The following is a 20738-nucleotide window of genomic DNA, read 5'->3' as shown; positions in this document are numbered from 1 at the left end:
AAATTTTCTCCATGTAATTATTCCCAATACATTGGTATTTATAGGTAGTTCTCAATGTATGACCACAATTGAGCCCAAAATTTCTGTTGCTAAGTGAGACAACTAAGTGAAATTCGACCCATTTTTATGACCTGTCCTGCCACAGTTGTTAAGTTGAATCACTACAGTTGTTAATTTAGTTAATATGATTGTTAACTGAATCTGGCTTTCACATTGATTTTGCTGGTCAAAAGGTCACAAAAGGTGATCATATGACCCTGGAACATTGCAACTGTCATAAATATGGATCAGTTACCAAATGTCAACATTTTAATCACATAACGTGGGGATGTTGCAATGGTTGTAACTGCGAAAAAAAGTCATGTCTCTTTTTTTCAGTGCCATTGTAACTTTGAATGGTCACTATATGAACTCTTGTAAATTGAGGACTACCTGTATAAATATTAACAAAAAGTCAATACGAAGCATGAAATTCTTACCGTGATATAAGTTCAGATTTATAGCAAGAATCAAAATTGTTGTTTGTTTTCAGAAGAAACAATTCACTTTTTAATCCACATATTTGACTTCTTGCAATTGTTTCCTATTTTTCAGTTAAGGATGAATAGGCTGAAATAAATAAATCAAAAAGTCAGCTTGTAAGTAAATGAACTAGTCATCAACGGAGAATTATTAAGAATTATTTAACTGCATTCAAAAGAATAAAAATATTAGAAACATACAGCTTTTCAGGGGTCACTTATAGCATATCACCACTTTTTGGAGAGTATTTACTATGCCAGTGATGGCGAACCTATGGCACCGGTGCCATAGGCGGCACATGGAGCCATATCTGCTGGCACGCGAGCTATTGCTCTAGCTCAGCTCCAACATGCATGTGTATGCTGGCCAGCTGATTTTTGGCTTGCACAGGGTGTTTTTGGCTTCCAGAGCCTATGGGGGATTGGGGAGGGCGTTTTTACCCTTCCCCGGCTCCAGGGAAGCCTTTGGAACCTGGGGAGGGCAAAACATGAGCCTATTGAGCCCACCAGAAGTTGGGAAACAGGCCATTTCTGGCCTCCAGAGGACTTCTGGGGGGCAGAGAAGCTGTTTTTGCATTTTCCAGGCATTCAATCATGGATGTGGGCACTCGTGCATGCACGATAACACCTGCCCACATTCTTTCGGCACCCGAGGAAAAAGAGGTTCACTATCCCTGTACTATGCCAAAGCTACCTTGTTTAATATCTGATTTAATAGGAATTGAACAAAATACCATTACCACTTCCATTAGTCTAGTAATGGGGAATCAACATTGAAAAAGGGAGAGAATTTTCTTGAAGGGTAAACAAGTTTAAGCAGTAGAAAGAAATCAGGTAGTAAGAAAATAGATTTTACAGTCCTTAGAGGTGAGCTGAGCAAATACAGTATATGATTATTTGGTTATACAAAATAAAAAAGCAATATACCTGTCTATCCACTTCTGAAATTTAAATGGCAGCAGTAAACAGAAAACCCCCAAGGCATCTTGCTTAATAAATGTATCAAGGGTAATACAATGAATTTAAGAATGATCTTATCAGTTCTCAGATCACTTCTCTAACCAGATTTATTTGCACTTATAAGTCAAAGATGTTCTAAGAGAAAGATGCTAACTATACATATCTGTATTGATAGACCCAGAATTACATTATTTTATATTTTACATGGAATGGAATGGAATTAAAATGGAATTGAACCCATTTTAACTTATAATTTCTATTTAAATGAAACCTTGTGTGAGTGATATTCAGATATATTCAGATATATTCAGATCAAAGCAAACGTGTGTGCCACTCTGCTTAAATGAGATTTTCATATTTAAATAAACTAAAAGATTTGTAACATCCATTTACAATTTTATACTGTGGTACCAATAGACATGTTAATATTCGATATCATCTAACAAAGCTTTATCAGGTAATGCGGGAATCTGGGTTGCACACAGTGGATTAAGTAGGTCAAGTCACTTGGACCTATACTGACCCAAAGACTATTATCTCAGAGTCCTTGGAGAGGGGCAGCATAGAAATCCAATTAATAATCATTATTATTATTATTCTAAAAAACTCAAAATGGATGATGAGATTAGTGCAAAGTCTATTCACGTTTGAACTTGAGCATCTTGAGGACTAAAAGCCATCTTTTCTACTCTGAAGCAATCAAGGGGGTTTAGGATATGTACTTGCTAAGCAAGGCTTTGGCTAATGGAAAAAGCATATGCCTAACTTTATCTTTATATGAGCCATGGTAGCACAGTAGTTACAATGCAATACTGCAAGTTACTTCTGCTGCCTGTTGGCTGCCTGCTGTTTGGCAGTTTGATTCGCACTGGCTCAAGTTTGACTCAGCTTTCTTAGGTCGGTAAAATGAGGACTCACATTGTTGGGGACAATAGGTCAACTCTGAAAAATTCTTAAAGAAAACTGTAAAGCATTTTGAAGTAACATAACTGTATAAGTGCTATTGCTATTTCAAGTGCAATGCCTGATTATTAGTGTTGGGCGAACCCAATGAAGTTTGGGTTTGGCGAACTCACCCGAACTTTGCCGTGAAGTTCGGGTAAGTTCGCCGAACCCAAACCCAAACCCAAACCTAAACAGCAGCAAGCTGCTGCGGCATCCTTTTCTGTAAAAATAAATTCCCCACCTCCTTTGCTTCCTTTTATTTCTACAGAAAAGGATGCCGTAGCGGCACTGCAAGTAAAAGTAGGTGGGCATCCCACGATGGGATTCCGGGGGTGGGACTTTGATGTCATGGAGACTACTTTCTGGCTGGCCAAAACAGGGAGGAAGGAGTCTCCATGATGTCAAAGCCCCACCCCCGGAATCCCACGATGGGATTCCCCACTCTCCAGCGTTTCGCAGTGTTCGAGCATACGCCGAACCTGAACCCGAACTTTACCCAAACTTTTTAAAAAGTTCGGGTTCGGCATGCTAAACACTGCAAAGTTTGGCACGAACCCGAACTTTGCAAGTTCAATTCGCCGAACACTACTGATTATCTCTCAATGATAGCTTTCTTTTTGGCACATGTATACCTAGAAGCATGTGTAGTTGTTTTAGCAACATCTTCACCACATTTGGTTGTCCAAACTAATAAAGAGCTCAAATCTGCAGAGCAAGATGAGCCAGAATTGGAGCCAAAGGAGATGGGGGGTTCATTGGCTTTGGAGGAATGTGGGGAGGAGGCAGGCTAGAGACCCTCAGGTGTGGGACAGATTGCTAGCAGGGAGCAATGGGGGCAGGATGACCAAGAGAGAACAAGCAGTAGAAATGAACAGCAAAGGAGTGTGCAGAACTCTTGAGTTATCAAGGACATGCACAGAGGAAAATGTGGGATTCCAGCAGATATTCAGGAGATCTGAGTAATAATTCAGTCATACAAGACAGATTAATGTCTTGTATGATTGAATTAAAGTGTATAAAAGTGTATAAAATAATGTTTACGTTAGAAATAGCACAGTCAAGTTAAATAATCTGGTCATTCACATTGAAATGAGTCAATATCTCTCAATACAATAATAATTTTACAAGCATGTTTTTGTCTTACATATTGTTATGCCCCAATCAAGTCCGAAGTGTAAATTCAAACACACACACACTGTTGTAAAGTAAACAAGAGTCCTTCAAGAGTCCTCAAGCTATACTTAATTGTAATATTCCAAAAAGTCCTTGTAAATCCTGAAGCAGTTCAAAAGCAAACAGCACTCGTCTCTCACCAAATGGATAATTTCCCACAACGAGAGGCAGCGATGCTGGCAATTTATCAGCAGCCCCATTAGCCTAATTGCCCCAGCCATAGGTGTTCTCCCTTATCTTCTATAATACTTGTGCAGTTGTTCCCTTCTCATCATAAACCTGCACCTGTGAGCATCTATGAATCCCTCCTCCTATGAATCTAATGATGATTCACTAATGTAACTAATTACAGGCAGCCTAATGGGCTGCCTGTAACTACCTCACCATCCAATCCTGCTTCACTCCCTGAATCTTCCCTTGACACAGAAGCTTCACTGTCTGAAGCTGTTGGCAGTAAAAACAGTCTCTGATAACGTGAGGATTCTCCCAAACCAACCCCCACAATCCTCAGAGCAGGAGCTGGCCCAGAGCCAACCACAACACATATCAGACATACATTACAGCTTACAAACACATTAAACTATCATCAAACACACAGAGTTTACTACATCAGTCACAGTCAATCAGCAGAAAGAACAGAGAGAGCAGAGAGAGAATCATGCTTTCTGGCTCCCTCCCATGGCAACCTGCAACACTACCTCTTAAAGCTTTCTGGATTAATGGCCTTGTTCCTTTGCTTCCTGAAACCATTGCCATGTTCCTTTGCTTCCTGGACTCATTGGCTTATTCCCTTGCCCCACTAGATTTCTTACTTTGCAGCCATTGTGATCACATCATTTTGCTGGTCTACTTACAGCCAGAGGCTGCTTGAGGTGTGTGATCACTTTGCTCTGGGACTTGCCATAACATGGGAGCAATTATGTGACTAATCCAGTAATAAATATTAGAATCAGTTGTTTTCCATTAATATGTTCTAAGCATCATTTCAATGTACTACACATGTTCTTGATTAAACCAACAACAGTGGTTTATTTGAAAAGGCAACAGTATATAAAACCAGTTTTAATCTTGGCTGAATCTGATGACAACTATAAATGCACTTCCTGTCATACATACACAAACACACACACTCCAAAATAGAAAAAAAATTCTCAATGATCCATCTGGAGCAAAGATGAAAAGGAAGTTCTATAAGGAATGTAATGATTTTGCCTTACACGCATATATAAGTACAACATGCAGATATGAAGCTTACCAAAGTCTTACACTCATTATTGATTATATTTATAGTTCTAAGAATGGTTACTTCTTAAGAGTAAATCTCTGCGTTGATATATTGTGTAATTTACATTTCAGTAAAAGATTGCACAATAAATCAATGTTCCCTCTAATTTTTTCGGTGTGGGCGGAAAAGTATAGTGTCTAAGCGACAGTCCCTTTGGGACTGGGCGGCATAGAAAAATAAATAAATAAATAAATAAGGAAAAAAATCCCTTCTTTTTTTATTTAAAAAAATTAATAATAAAACAAAACCAAAATCTATTACTATTATTATCTTCTCTTTTTCCATCCCTGTCTCCTCCCCCCTTGTGTGTGTGTGTGTGTGAACTCTTGAACCATTTCCAATTAGACGTGAGCTATTGGAAATGGTTCAAGAGTTCACACACACACACACACAAACGGCTGGGGTTTTTTTTCTCTGTTATTATTTGGGTGCTTTTTACCATATGCTTTAAATCAAGAGTCATTTCTCTCTCTTTCTCTCTCCCCCTCTTGCTCTCTCTCTCTCTCTCTTTCTCTCTCTCTCTCTCTTGCTTTCTTTCTTTCTCTCTCACTCTTTCTTTCTATCTCTCTTTCTTTCTTTCTCTTCTCTCGCTTGCTATCTCTCTCCCCCCTTTCATCTCTCTCTCTCTCTTTCTCTCTAGTTTTCTTTCTCTCTCTCTATTGCTTGCTTTCTCTTCTCTCTCTTGCTATCTCTCTCCCCCCCCTTTCTCTCTTTCTGTCAGCAGCGGCATTGGGCAGTAGCCGTGGGGCGGCGGCAGGGTGATCAACTGTGAGGCGGAGCTCCGGAACAGAGGCACCGATGGAAAGGGGGCTGCGAGAGCGCTTTCTCCGAGCACTTCGGGAACGCCTGCCCTGCCTCTACTGCAGCCCCCTTGCTGGAAGTCTGGGACAAAAGCACTCCCAGTGAAGGGGCTGCGAGACGGGTGGGGCAGGCATTCCTGAAGCGCACGGAGAAAGCCCTCTCTCGCAGCCCCCTGGCTGGGAGCGCTTTCGTCCCGAGAAGCCGCAGCCGCCTGCCACCGCCGCAGAAGAAGTCACGCCCCAAGGCAGGAGGCGGCGGAAGAGGAGAGGGGGTGGATCGGGCGGGGGGCAGGGCCGAGAAGCCAGGGGCGCGTTTGGCCGGAGCACCATGGGGAGGCAGGGGCGGCCGCGGCTCCCTTTCCTCCTACTGCCGCACCTCCCTGCCCCCGCCCCCCCGCAGGCTGGCAGGGGGATGGGGAGCACGTGCCCATGGAAAAGGGTGCGTGGGGGGTATTTTGAGGTGCGCGCGCACGCACGCGCACAGCTTACAGGGAACAGTGCAATAAATGTTAACGGGACTCAATATGCCCATTTTATTTTTATGCAAAGGAACTGAATGTCATTAATCAGAAATCTGCCATTAATACATAAATAAGAACTAGCCCCAGTCAAAGATGTTGCAAAAAAAAAAAAAAACCACCACCAAGTATTCCTAAATCCATATTATGTCTAATTTTAGTGAATATTTTTCTATTACAAAAACAAACTTCTACCCCTCAAAAAAGATTGGTAGAAACAGAAGCAAATCTAATAATTACAAAAAACCTCTTTAATAACTGGAGTGGATGGTTATTGAAATGGTTCTAAAATGTGTTCAGGTTAAATATGAAACTAAGTTTCATAAAAGGAAGTAAAGAAGAAAATATTGAAAAGTACATTGTCCTCTTTAAAAATAAATAATTTACTAATAAATTACTATAATTATGCATGCCAACTTTTTACTTTGTTATTGATTTTTCTAATTCATTTTCCTGTAACTTTTGCAAGGGCTTCGCCTCCTGATTAGATGTTGCTGTTTTATTATTATTTTTCCCCACCTCCATCGATATTTTTTGGTGAACTGAGCATTTTTACTAAATCTGAACTTCTAATTCTAGTAGTTTTTCTCATCATTCCTTTCACCCATTTCCTCCCATGTTGACTGTATGACTGTAACTTGTTGCTTATATCCTAAGATTTTTATTAATATTGCTTCTTCATTGCTTATTTGACCCCTATGACAATCATTAAGTGTTGTACCACATGATTCTTGACAAATGTATATTTTATTTTATGTACGCTGAGAGCATATGCACCAAGACAAATTCCTTGTGTGTCCAATCACACTTGGCCAATAAAAATTCTATTCTATTCTATTAGTTGAACTAAGCTGATTCACTGATTCCCTTTATTTTTTTAGCCAAGAGCTATCGTTTTCGGTAGTTATCTAACTGAAATATGCAATAATATTTTATTACTGCTGTAGTTAAACACTATTATTGTAATAGATAGATTAATCTCTTGATCATACTGTAAAGATGTCTGGGAGATTACTGCATAAAGAGGAAAAAAAGGCAGTAGTTATTCTACCAGAAATATTTACCACTTTAATAAAATAAAAAATCCATGTTTAAAAATAATACGAATTTCAGAATATTACCAACATTCCAGATATCAAGTACACGCCTTTCGGTTCCAATCCAGGGGCCACGCAGGCAATCACTTTCATGACAACCCATATTTGGGGATACTAGGGCAGTGATGGTGAACCTATGGCAGGCGTGCCGCAGGTGGCATGCGGAGCCATATTTGCTGACACGTAACCCCTTGCCCTAGCTCAGTTCCAGTGCGCATGTGTGGGCCAGGCAGCTGATTTTCAGCTTGCACAGAGATTCTGGGAAGATATTTTTGGCTTCCGGAGGGCTTCTGGGGGGATGGGAGAGGGCATTTTTGCCCTCTCCAGGCTCCAGGGTAGCCTCTGGAGCATGGGGCGGGTGAAAAACATGCCTACCTGGCCCACCAGAAGTTGGCAAACAGGCCATTTCCGGTCTCCAGTGGGCCTCTGGGGCAGCAGGGGAGGCCATTTTCACCTGCCCCAGGCATTGAATTATGGGTGTGGGCACTTGTGCATGCACAATGGTGATCATGCACACGCTTTTGGCACCCAAGGAAAAAAAGGTTTGCCATCACTATACAGTAGTACCTCTAGATACGAGCTGCTCCACATGCGAGTATTCCACGTTACAAGCCACGAGGGGAGCGAAATTTCTGTTCCAGACCCGAGCTCAAATTCGGGATACGAGCCGAGCGTCCACTAGGTGGCGCAAGAATCCTTGCTTCTGGTTATCTCCACGGCGAGGGAAAAACAAAGTCTAAAGCCATTTGTTCCACATACAAGCTCCGTTCTGGAACGAATTAAACTCGTATCTAGAGGTACTACTGTACTAGAAAATTTGACAGAAAAAGCATATAATCCCTCCCCTGGTTCAACTGATGGGAGGAAAACTTGTGGATTAAAGGTTAAAGCAACTGCATGATAAGGCAAACAGCCCAAGTTTGAATTCCAGATGGGTATGGCTAGCTGATGAGAGCTAAATAACTCGAAATAGATGTATATAGTCTCCCTTTATCAGTAAAAATGTTGCATGAGTATCATGTAATCGCGACTTCTGACCTTTCCAGCTGACTTCTGACAAGCAAAGTCAATGGGGAAGCTGAATTTGTTTAACAACTGCATTATTAACTTAACTGCAGTGATCTATTTAACAACTATGACAAAAAAAGGACATAAAATCCAACAGGACTCCCTTAATCACTTTGCTGAACAATACAAATTCTGCCCTCTGGTCGTAGGCGAAGAACTACCTACACTTTTCTGTGAGCCATATTTTTCTACTAAAAAAAATAAATTTCAACTGGATATACATGAATTCCCAAGTAAGATTGAACATGCTGCAACTTTAATCCATAAGCATTACTGCAGACTTCAGGAAATATCACTTCTTATTTTCAGGCAATAGAACAGTAGATAATAGAAGCCAATGAACCTTGAAAAAGTGTAATCCTATCACTCAGCCAAAGCTCAATATTATTTTTTTTATTCCAGGCAATAGACTGTAAGGAACTAAAAATGACTGGGGAAAGGACATCAATATTGTGTGTGTGTAGAACAGAGAAAGCATCACCTGGTACCCTTATTTCCATAAAAATGGTTAAGACTGGAATGGTATTTCCAATAACTCTGGAAAATTCTGTGGTTTTTGATAGGTGATAAAAAAGCAACAAATTTGCTTTAATTTATCTCTGTCGCACTCTGCTTTTGCTTATCTTTTATCCCATCACCACCACCACCCTGTGTTTGCTTGCTGACCTCCCACTTGAAACAGCAATACTGTCTGAATTCAGATATGAATGTTGGTAAGCTTCAAGCTATTTTTCTGCTAGCTGGGCAGAATGGCATGCATGTTTACTTTGATCTAAAGATAGAAATTTGCAGGAAATGGATCTGGGTGCAAACTAAATTGGAAATTACCCACAATAATTTAGCAACAGTTATTGATGTTCACCAATAGCAAAATATATCAGTACAGTAGTACCTCTAGATACGAGTTTAATTCATTCCAGAACTGAGCTCGTATGTCGATCAACTCGTATCTGGAACAAATGGCTTTAGACTTTGTTTTTCCCCCGCGGAGATAACCAGAAGCAAGGATTCTTGCACCACCTAGTGGAAGCTCGGCTCGTATCCTGAATTTGAGCTCCGGTTTGGAACAGAAATTTCGCTCCCGTCGTGGCTCACAACTTGGAATACTCGCATGTGGAGCAGCTCGTATCTAGAGGTACTACTGTATACAATATAATGTCAACAAAGCCATTAAAAATAGTGCTAGTAGTTGGACTCAGCCTATTCATTAATTGCATATTTATAGATTTAGTTGTATCTCATTATATAATTTAATTAGACTATGCTATATATTTAATTAATTTTTTAAAGCTAGATACAATTTCTCCTAAAATGAATACATTCTTTTCTCCTTCTACATCTGAAACATATTCAAATATATTGTAATATATTATTTTACAGTTCTGGCAAACATATAGTACCATGTAAACAGTACTGTATCTTGTATAACTGTTCCCTTGAAACTGCATACATTAAATTAGTTTTGTTACAATACATATGCATTTCCAATTGGCAACTATCACTTTAGTAATAAATCCTGTCTTGCCATTTTGTTCTAGGTTAGTTATAATGGTGCCTCAGATAATGTCATTTACTCTGACTTAATCCAAACTTTTTAACATGGAGACTGAGTCTTTGAATGCACTGCTTTATTCATAGCCTTTTATCTTATTTTTCAGAATAATTATTTTCTCCTAAATATTTCTAAGTTTTCTCAGAAGGCAGCTTACAATATAATACTATGGATGGATATAGCACTGCTTCCAGCTGTAGGTGACAGCAATGACCTCAAAGGTCGATGTCTTAGAAGAACTTGAACGATTAAAGATAAATAAGGCAATGGGTCCAGATGGCATCCATCCCAGACTTTTTAAAGAACTCAGATCTGTGATTGCTACGCCACTGACTGATTTGATTAACCAATACCTTTTAACAGGAGATGTTCCTAATGATTGGAGAATGGCCAGTGTTGTGCCTATCCACAAGAAGGGGAGTAGAGAAGAAGCTGGTTACTACAGGCCAGTTAGCTCGACATCAGTTATAGTTAAAATGATGGAGACTCTACTCAAAAAGATGATAAAAAACAATAACTTATTGGACCCAAACCAGCATGACTTTACTGAGGGCAAATCATGTCAGACTGATCTAATTGATTTCTTTGACTATCACAAAGGTGTTGGATGAAGGTGGTGCCGTGGATATTGCCTATCTGGACTTCAGCATAGGCTTTGATACAGTTCCACATAAAGAGTTGATAGATACATTAGTGAAGATTGGACTTAATCCCTGGATAGTTCAATAGATTTGCAGCTGGCTGAAGCGTAGATATCAGAGGGTTGTTGTTAATGGTGAGTATTCTGAGCAGAGTCTGGTTACAAGCAATGTGCCATAAGGGTCTGTTCTGGGTCCTATTCTTTTAAATATGTTTGTGAGTGACATTGAGGAAGGTTTGGTAGGGAAGGTTTGCCTATTTGCCGATGACTCTAAAGTGTGCAACAGGGTTGATATTCCTGGAGGCGTCTGTAATATGGCAAATGATTTAGCTTTACTAGATAAGTGGTCAAAGCAATGGAAACTGCAGATTAATGTTTCCAAATGTAATATGGGGAAAAGGAATCCTCAATCTGAGTATTGTATTGGCTATTCTGTGCTAGCAAAAGCGTCAGAAGAGAAGGATTTATGGGTAGTGATTTCTGATAGTCCCCAAATGGTTGGACAGTGCAGTAAGATGGTAGTGAAAGCAAGCTATAACAAGCAGGAAGAGGGAGATTGTGATCCCGCTGTATAGAGCGCTAATGAGACCACATTTTGAATACTGTGTTCAGTTCTGGCGACCTCACATATAAAAAGATATTGATAAAATTGAATGGGTCCAAAGATGGGCTACAAAAATGGTGGAAGGTCTTAAGCATAAAACTTATCAGGAAAGACTTCATGAACTCAATCTGTATAGTCTGGAGGACAGAAGGGAAAGGGGGGACATGATCAAAACATTTAAATATGTTAAAGGGTTAAATAAGTTTCAGGAGGGAAGTGTTTTTAATAGGAAAATGAACACCCAGGTTGAATTGTCCATCTTTCATGGCCAAATTTTATTTTATGAATGGTGTGCATGCATAACATTTGATTGGTTTTTATATAAATGGGTTTTATTGGGGTTAGTTTTTTAGAGATTATATTCGACTTCTTTTTTATTGCTGTATCTTTTTGTATTGTTATTATGCTGTAAGCCGCCCTGAGTCCTTTGGGATTGGGCAGCATAGAAGTTGAATAAACAAACAAACAAATAAATAAACACAAGAAGAAGGGGGCACAATCTTAGGTTAGTTGGGGGAAAGAGCAGAAGCAATATGAGAAAATATTATTTTACTGAAAGAGTAGTAGATGCTTGGAACAAATTTCCAGCAGACGTGGTTGGCAAATGCAAAGTAACGAATTTAAACATGCTTGGTATAAACATATATCCATCCTAAGATAAAATACAGGAAATAGTATAAGGGCAGACTAGATGGACCATGAGGTCTTTTTCTGCCATCAATCTTCTATGTTTCTATATATATATATATACTAAAGTAAAGAAATATATCTACTAAAGTAAAGAAATAGGCCCTATCATCAAATTTATAAGACATGACAAACAAAGAATGAGAGATAGAGGGAAGAATCACAGAAGATGAGGAAATTTTAAAGCTATTGCAAAGGAATATAATGCTGGAAATAAAATAATAGATGGCAGCTAGTATAAGCTTCCTGAAACTCTTACTTAACCAGGATTTTGTTCTTGTACCTTTGCCCAATACAGGAGACATCCTTTAGCTTCCCAGTCCCAAAGAAGGTAAGTGTCCTTCCTGAGTAAAAGCAAAGGAAACCCCTTAAAGTCATTCTTTCTCTGATCTGCATACTGTAAACAGCCATGTCAATGCATCATGTTATTTGAGTGACCAATGGCAACAGAATTTCAGGGGTCTGATCAATGTTTCTATCCTAGAGCAAAAGGTTTATATTAAATGTAGAAAAATATATTCCTTACATATAATAGCGCCGGTAGCACTCACCTACCGGCGCCTTTTGCTGGAGGCATCAGGGAGACTGCGCCCACATGGCGTAGCCATCTTGGATCTCGGCCAAAGTCTCGCGAGATCGCGAGACTTCGGCCGAAAATCAGGCCAGGGTGGCCTGATTGGTGACGTGTCTGGGCAGGGCCTGCCAGCCCTATAAAAGGGTGTGCAGGCCTAGGCTCAGCCTTTTCGCCTGGACATTGTCAGTGGAGCAGACACCTGGCTGAGTGTCTGCTCCTTGCAGCCATTTTGGGGCGGCCTCGTGTAGCGGCCGCCATTTTGGGAGGCCTCATCGGAGGCTTGCGGAGCGTTTTTAAGGCACGGTGTCTGGCGGGAAGGTTGTGCAGCAACTCGGCTTGGTACCGTTGCTGCTATTGCCCCCTCGGGATCGAGGGAGATTGATTCTTTGTTCCCCTCGGGATCGGGAGGGATTGGTCTGGCGGCGAGGGCTCGCTAGCGAGTGTGGTGTGGGGGTGCGAGGCCCACCCTGTCCTCGGGATCGAGGACAGTTATTTCAGGCTGTGGGTGCCCCTACAGGGTGGGCGGTTAGGCCCTTGGTGGCGGCTTTGTGGCTTCTTCTCTGCCTGCTCGGGGCAGGGGCCACCTGCTCCCTCTTTTGGGGCCTGGGCCTTTCGGCTCCAGTCTCATTATAAATAAAAAATAAAATAAAATAAATAATAATAAATAAATAAATAATAATAAAACAAGTTACCAATTAAAAAACAAAATAATCAGTAATATTTCTTATATTATACATAAGTAATTAATTTAGTAGCCTAATTGGCCCTAAGAGGCAAAAGGCCTCGGCCATGCCGGCCCAGCCGGTGGTTAGGCCTAGGAGGGCGCTGAGGCCCTCGGCCCGGGCCAGGGCTAACCTGGAAGGGGCCCCTGGGGGGTCCCGCTGGAGGGACTGGGGTTGGTGCCACCTGTTTCTCAACCAGATATGTCTTCTTCCCTCTCTTGGGCCAGGGTCCTCGAGCGCTTGGACGACCTCGAGTGCTGGAGGTCCGGATCCGGCACGGGGGGTGCCTCCGCATTGGCGGCCCTGGGAAGGGATCCGGAGGAAGCGGCAGCCCAGTCGGGGCAGAGGGCCCAGCCTGGGCAGATGGTGGCGATGCCGGGCCCCGGGATGCCGTGGCTACCCTGGATGTCTTCTACCCCTTTCGGGGCAGGTGAGGTTACACCACACATGCCATCCACTTCACTCCTCCCTTTGCCCAGTCAGGCTTTTGTTCCGCCGGGTTTTGGGAGTGGGACCAATTTTTTGGGGTTTCCGGTGGGCACCTGTAGTCAGGTGTAGTCCCTGCCGGCCCCTGTCACAGTGGCACAGGCCCCTGGGGCGGCTTTTCCCTTGGGGCCTGGGGTGTCGGGGGCGGGGGGTTGGACCCCGCCGGCCCCGGCCGCGATACCTCTGCCCCCTTTGATGGCTTACCCATTGGGGCCGGGGGTGCTAGGGATGGGGGCTTCCACAGTGTGGGACCCTTTTTGCTAGTATTAGGGCGGGGGCTATCCCATGCGGTTTGCCAGCCATTCCCCTGGGGTTCCACCTTTACCCATCGGTCAAGGAGGCAATATGAAAGGGGGATTATGTGGACCTTTTTTCCCTTTTAAATCGGGAGGTCCCTAAGCAGGATAAGGATGTAGTACCGGGGGAGAAACCCAAGAAAACTAAGGTCAGTAAGTGTTTCAGCTCTTGGCTGTACGCTTACCTGACATATGCCAGAGTAGTACTCCAAAGGCAGCCGGCCAGGGCCGCTGCTATGCTTAAGTATATAGATCTTATAGCAAGGGCCCATTTCGAATATAAGGGCACCATTTGGAGACATTACGATAAGGGGTTCAGGATGCGGGTAGCATTTGACCCCACACTACCCTGGGATATAGTGGTGCCTGACCTTTGGTTTCAGGCAATCTACATGTCAGGGAAGGAGGGTTGCGACATGACGGATAGTGGGCACTACATGGAAGAGGAGCCCACATCTTCTACCTCGGCTAAGGCTGCCACAGGGGGTGCAGGGAAGGGTGCCTCCCCCGCATGTCATGAATTTGCTGCAAAAGGGGCGTGTTTTCGTCCCTTTTGTAAGTACAAACATGTGTGCGGGAATTGCGGGGGCACCCATGCCACTTCGGTGTGCCCCTGCCCGAAAAAGGGGGCGGACAAGAAGGGAGGGGGTCCAGCGAAACAACCCCCACATGCTGGGGGGAAAGGGGCCCAGCCCAATTAATCTTCAGGCATTAAAGGGTTGGTTAAAGAACTACCACCCTCACTCGAGAGCGGATGCTCTCCTGCTAGGTTTCTCTGAGGGATTTAGGATCCCTTAGATGGGAGTTAGGAAAGCCTTCATGTCCGACAACCTTAGATCGGTTGTGGGGCATGAAGACATCGTTAGGGCAAAGATTGGGAAGGAGGTGGATGAGGGCAGGGTCCTAGGGCCTTTCCCGGAGCCGCCCTTCCCAAATCTTAGGGTGTCCCCATTAGGTGTGGTCCCCAAAAAGGCAAGTGGTGAATTTAGGTTGATTCACCATTTGTCTTTTCCGAAAGGGGAGTCAGTGAATGACTTCATTCCTGACGAACTTTGTCAGTCCGGTACGCATCTTTTGATGCGGCCATGGCCATGGTTAGGAAGTGTGGGGCTGGAGCCCTTATGGGTAAATGCGACATTAAGTCGGCATTCTGGCTCCTCCCCATACACCCCGACGACTTCGAGCCCTTGGGCTTCCACTTTGAAGGTGGTTTTTATGTGGACAGAGTTTTGCCTAAGGGTTGCTCTGTCTCGTGCTCTCTGTTTGAGAGCTTCAGCACCTTCTTGGAATGGGTGCTCAGGAGGCGCAGTGGTCGGGGTTCGGTCATTCACTACCTTGATGATTTCTTGATGGCAGGGCCTGCACGTTCGGAGCAATGTTTTGCTCTAATGCAGGACTTTGAAGCCCTTTGTGCTCATTTGGGGGTGCCTTTGGCCCCCGAGAAGACCGAGGGCCCTGCCACCAAGATTACCTTTCTTGGTATTGAATTGGACTCAGAGGAGCAATCTTCCAGATTGCCCCTGGATACATTAGTGAAGATTCAGAGTAAACTTGATCTAGTCCTGAGCTATAGGAAGGTTACTCTTTGGCAGCTCCAGGAATTAGCGGGCATTCTTAATTTTGCCTGCCAGGTCATTGTGCCTGGCCGGGCTTTTTCTAGGAGGTTGTACAGTGCGATGAAGGGGCTCCGTTTGCCCCATCATCATACCCGCTTGTGCGCGGGGGTCAGGGCTGACCTGTGCGTATGGCGGGAGTACTTAGAACAGTTTAATGGGTTATCATTTTGGAGGTACGAGCTTCTTTTGGAAGCTGAGTTGCAGTTGTGTTCATATGCCGCGGGGACTTGTGGCTTTGGGGTTGTGTTAGGTGACCAGTGGTGCTGGTCTGTTTGGCCTCCGGAATGGAGGGCCTCCCCCCTGGTTAAGGACTTGACCTTTTTAGAGCTCTTTCCCTTGGTAGTGGCCTTAGAGCTTTGGGGGGAGCAGTTTAGGGACAAGACTGTGCACTTTTGGTGTGACAACCTAGTGGTTGTCCATGTGGTGAACGCCCTGTCCTCTAAGAGTGACAGGGTCATGCGGCTTGTCCGCCATTTTGTGCACAGGTCTTTGTCACTAAACGCATTGTTTTTGGCTAGACATGTCCCCAGGTTAGATAACGGGATTGCTGACGCCTTGTCCCGTGGTCAGTTGTCCAGGTTTCGGACCCTGGCCCCGGGGCCCCGTGCGTCGCCAGAGGCTTTTCCCAACCACCTTTGGAGCCTGGGAGGGCTCCCAAGCAGTGGAGAGAAGAGGCCTGCAGGGCTATGGCCCTCTCAGTGGCACCAGGCACCCTGAGGGCTTATCAGCATGCAGGTAAGGAGTTTGGGGATTTCAGGCAGGATATGGGTTACCCCCATAGTTGGCCTGCCCCAGTGGAATACCTGGCAGAATTTTGTGTCCAGCTTAGGCAGCGTGGCCTTTCAGTTAGGACAATTAGGTCCAAGTTAGCCGGCCTCGCCTTTCTGTCCAAGGCGGGGGGTTTAGGGACTTTTCTGGTGACTTCCGCATTCGGAAGATGCTGGAAGGCTGGGCGAGGGAGCGACAGGGTACCCCTTCTGATGCTCATCAGGCCCTGATGGTGCAGCAGCTGTCACTGATTAATCAAGCTTTGGACAGTCTGTGTGCCTCTCTGTACGAGGCCCGTCTTTTTAGGGCAGCGACTTGTGTCATGTTTTTTGGGACCCTACGGGTCAGTGAGGCCATGGCCTCCTCTCAGGCTGACACGTCGCTCCATGCCTTCCAGTACACTGATCTAGCATTTAGGCAGGGGGGTGTCTCCCTTTTGGTGAGACATTCCAAGACAGATCAGTTACACAGAGGGGTTAGGATTGAGCTTAGTGTGGCCACCGACCAGTCTGTGTGCCTGGTGGCCGCTTTGCAGCATTATTGTAGCTTGCGGGGGTCAGGCCAAGGGTACCTTTTTAAACACCAGGATGGTACCCCTCTGACCCGCTATCAATTCTGGGTTTCAATGTCCAGAGCTATGGCTAAGGTAGGCATTGATCCCGCTGGCTATGGAACGCATTCGTTCCGTATCGGCGCTGCCACTAGCGCGGCACTTTCTGGTTTCCCAGCCCAGAGGATTCGGGAGATCGGCCGCTGGCGGTCAGCGGCATATTTGGAGTATGTTAGGCCTGCTGAGGATCTAGGTCAGGGTCTTAGGGTAGGTAACCTCTCTGTGTCCTCTTCCAGGTAGCCATGCCAGTACGAAACCGACGGCGTTGCTTTGCGGCCATAGCATGATTTTTTGGGCCAGCTGCTCAGCAGCCAGAAGCGCCGTGGGGACCCAGCTCTCTTTAGGCCATTGGGTCAATATCGTATGGATGGGACGAAGAGGTATGCGGTGGGAGGGCCTTCTGCCGCTGTTGCTGGGAGGGCGGCATCCCAATGCTGCGCCTAGAGGTACTGGGAGGGCGGCATCCCATTGCTGCACCCAGGATGGACTGGGAGGGCGGCATCCCATTGCTGCGCCCAGATGGCTGGTCTTGCACCTAGGTGGCAATGACCTGTGCCTGCTTGGAGGTCTACCCTTGATCTGCCAGGCTCACGAGGACCTGCAGAGGCTTCGCGCTGTGTGGCCTACCACGCAAGTGGTGTGGTCAGAGATCCTCCCGAGGATCACTTGGAGGGACGCCCTTTCCCTTAGGGCCATTCACCGGGTTAGGCAGAGAGTAAATAAGGCCCTGGGTAAGATAGTCAGGGAATTAGGGGTTGTAGTGGCCCATCCCCTCATCACTGTAGATCGGCCGTGGCTTTACCGGGCCGATGGTGTTCACCTGTCAGAACAGGGGAACACCATTTTCTTACAGGACCTGCAGTGGTCACTGGGCGAGCTGGTGCAGTTAGAGGGGGGAGTCGGGGGGCCAAGATAGATATCTGACCCCCGCTCCATGGCAGGTTAGGGGCGGAAAACTGGGTGGTGGTTTAGCAACTGCATGTTCTCCATTGGGCATCTTTGGGGATGATTGACAGGTTCTATCCAAGCTTGTGGATTTGACGACCTGAGCAGTTGGGGGGAACCTGTCTTTGGGTCCCGCACATTTAATCCCCCTGTTAGGGGTTAGCCGGCGGGACCTCCCACATGCAAGTGCATGGCAGGGTCTCAGATGAGGGAGGGGTCCCTCACCTGGACTAGCATGGAGCTACGCCCATAAGTTGCCCAGGAAGTTTATTCTACGTCATTTTCCGCCCCGGAAGCAATTGTTTGACCCTGCAGGTCCATTGCTGGGTCATAGTTAGTTATGTTAATTATGCTAATTTATTTAAATAAATTATGCAGATTTGTTTTAATAAAAATGACTCAGTTTTAAATCCAGCTCTTGTGTCCGCGTCGTTACTCCGTCTCTCCTGCAAAATACTTTTATAGCCTATAAGCAGTAAACAAAAATAAGTAAAGAACCTATAAAAGGAAGAGAAAATGAATAAATAATTAAGGAATCATAGTAAGGAGAATGACAATTAAAAGAGATGATTGTATATGGATATTATTTATAGGATACAGAAATTACCCAATAGATTCCAAGCAAATATTATATTTCAGTTAATCACATGATCAAATGATAGATTCCTGAGATATTCTTAAACAGGCTTTTAGTCTTTTGTTCAAGTACTGATCTCTAACATGAGCATACTCTTGTTAAATTTATAATACCATAAATTTAAATGTTATGATTTATTTTCCTTAGTTATATCGTTTTATCCTTCACAGTTCAACAGATGCTGAAATATGATTATTCTGGGGATAATCACCCCAGAAATATTACAATTTCTTTTGAAATGTTAATCTTAACTACTTCTTGAGATGAGATCCATACATGTCACAAGTTTTCTAATTAATATCTAGCAACCACAATCTTTATGAATGTTCAATACTGGGAAGAATCATCCGTAAATTTTTCTGATTCTAGTTCCAAAGTAAATAAAGTTGTTAATATATGTTGTAGAAATCTAACTAGTACTAAAGATAACTCTTGTCTCAATTGGAAACCATCCAGGTGTAAATGAAATAGGTTTCATGAAGTGCCTATTTTGCTAATACTAAAATTCTCTCTCTCTCTCTCTCTCATGATCATTACAACAGATTTAGAAAACGTGAAAAACAAATTGTTTAGCATCTTTTTTCAACATCTTTTGTTCTGTTACAAAAATGTTGAATTTCATGGGCTTTTGCTGACAAAGGAGAATATGGAAGCAACAAATCTAATAGGAGGTTTTTACACAAAGAAGCATGTGAGCAAAGGAACAACAATAGTTTCTTCTTGCAACATGCAGCTTTTTGACATAAGCTTTTGTAAAATGGAAATCCTCATTCTTTTGGATGCATTAGGATTTAAAGGTAGATTAATTTAAACCTGGAGAAGGAAGTTAAAACTGACTACTATCTCTTTAATAAACTCTTTCCAGATATTATGCCAGGATAGCTGGAAGAGCAATTGTTTGTTATTTCAATAGCACCCATATGCTATGGAATGTTTAGTGAGAAGAATGCCTTATTTTTAAGCCATTCTCAAAGTAAGTCCTTTGAATTAAAATCAAAAGGATTCTGATGTGATGGAAAAGCATTTGCTTATTCTCTAAACATGTTTTCTATGTGATGGTGACCTTAAGTATCAGGTAGAGGGTGACTAAGAAGAGAAAGAAAACAACAAAAGGGAATCTGAGACACAAAGAAAGAAAGGAATGTCAAAGCTTATAAAAGTTTGCTTTAATAAATGAAATAAATTTAGCAACATTGACTTTCTCGGAGATGTAAAGCTAAAGACATGGGAAATAGGGAAGAAAATGTAGCCAACAATGTTTGGCAATGATATAGAAAATATCTCAATACAATTTCCTCCAGATTTCATTGATTTTCTGTAATAGAGCCAGCCATTTTGAAATCATATAGAAAAACAAGAATAAACAAATTTGATAGGTGGTTAGATCATTAAACTGTGTATGTCATTTAATGTAAACTTGTTAACCTACAATGACTTGCCAAACTGAATAAATCTTACAAGTTATAATGCAATTTAATTTTAACATCATCGTGTCTGATGATTATACTACACTAAGATATTTACAACCTCAAGGCTATGGAATAACATTCCAAAAATATTTAGGGACCCGATCAATCTTGTTTCTATTGCCAACAATGAATGGATCTGGATATTTTAAGTTGGATGGAATAAGACAAACAATTTATTTTCCTTCTGTATATTTTTTCACATCACTAAACAGCATATGCTAGGAAGCACATATGTTCAGAGAGATGTATACCAGTAACCCAAAAGTAGAAGGCTGAGTTCCAAATATGCCTTTAAGGAAAAGTGTTTTGGAAGGATTTCTTATGTGAACTGACTCAAAACTAGAAAGAATATAAAGAAAAGTTTTCATTCAAGAGCCATATAAGTTTAATTAAAAATGTAGGCCAGTGATGGCGAACCTATGCGATGGATGCCACAGGTAGCATGCGGAGCCATATCCGCTGGCACGCAAGCCGTTGCCCTAGCTAAGCTCCAACATGCATGTGTGTGCAGGCCAGCTGAGTTTTGGCTTGCACAGAGGATCTGAGAGGGTGTTTTTGGCTTCCAGAGAGCCTCCGGAGAATGGGGGAGGGCATTTTACCCTTCCCTAGCTCCAGGGAAATCTTTGGAACTGGGAAGGGTGAAACATGACCCTACTCGGCCCAGCAGAAATTAGGAAACAGGCTATTTCTGGCCTCCAGATTTATTTATTTTATTCATTTTATTATTTAGATTTGTATGCCTCCAGGGGGGCAGGGGAAGCTGTT

At 43.3% G+C, this 20738-nt stretch overlaps 1 protein-coding gene across 3 annotated transcripts in view; it reads right to left on the bottom strand.

Annotated features, from left to right (window-relative positions):
- Nucleotides 1–20738, bottom strand: part of GULP1 (GULP PTB domain containing engulfment adaptor 1) — a 159834-nt gene that overhangs the window by 102748 nt on the left and 36348 nt on the right. For all 3 annotated transcript variants that reach the window (XM_070731917.1, XM_070731920.1, XM_070731918.1), the window contains exon 2: nt 480–609. The gene's annotated coding sequence lies outside the window, so the exon portion shown is untranslated. The remainder of the gene's footprint in view (nt 1–479; nt 610–20738) is intronic.

Source organism: Erythrolamprus reginae, chromosome 1, assembly GCF_031021105.1.
Source record: "Erythrolamprus reginae isolate rEryReg1 chromosome 1, rEryReg1.hap1, whole genome shotgun sequence".
Taxonomy (NCBI): domain Eukaryota; kingdom Metazoa; phylum Chordata; class Lepidosauria; order Squamata; family Dipsadidae; genus Erythrolamprus; species Erythrolamprus reginae.
This window is presented reverse-complemented; position numbering and strand designations above follow the sequence as displayed.